Source organism: Salvelinus fontinalis, chromosome 10, assembly GCF_029448725.1.
Source record: "Salvelinus fontinalis isolate EN_2023a chromosome 10, ASM2944872v1, whole genome shotgun sequence".
Classification (NCBI taxonomy): Eukaryota; Metazoa; Chordata; class Actinopteri; order Salmoniformes; family Salmonidae; genus Salvelinus; species Salvelinus fontinalis.
The window spans coordinates 32,039,084-32,039,728 of NC_074674.1; positions in this window are offsets into that span (position 1 = coordinate 32,039,084).

The window sequence follows — 645 nt, forward strand, 5'->3', positions numbered from 1 at the left end:
ATTATACACAAATCTATCTGTGCCACATTTGGTGCTTTTGTTAAAAACTGAACAATTATTATGCTTAGCCACCTAACTAGTTTCAAAGTAGTCAGCTACTTTCCTTTGTAGTGTAGTTTAGCTACTTTCATCTCAAGGATAGCTGTTCATCCCTTTTCACAAAGTATGAAAGTATGATATAAGAACCTAGCACTGAGGTATACAGTTAACGGAAACCTATACGTATTCTCATTTATATGTCCGGAAAGGAGAGGCGAATCTTCAGAATGGACAAAGCCCTGTACATCATTGGATAAGAGCAGTAGCGTGAAATCTACTGCTCCACCTGGCGGACAATGGCTGTCGTTTCAATTTGATCTATCGTTGACTGCAAATATAATTGCTGTCCATATTACATTTCGCTTTCATTGACAGTATTTGTTTAATGATTCAACTGTATTATTTTTTTTCATTTAGCATTATTTCGGATTACCTTGCTAATGCAACTGTGCATTTGCATAGACTCCTTTTCACCTTTATCGTGGTCCTTCAAGGCAGAATGACGTCAGGATCACAACTTAACATGCTAGTTGCTAATCAAAATATTGACACCAACTACTGCCAATGAAAATTGCATCCCAACGATGGATGACCAATAATAATTGT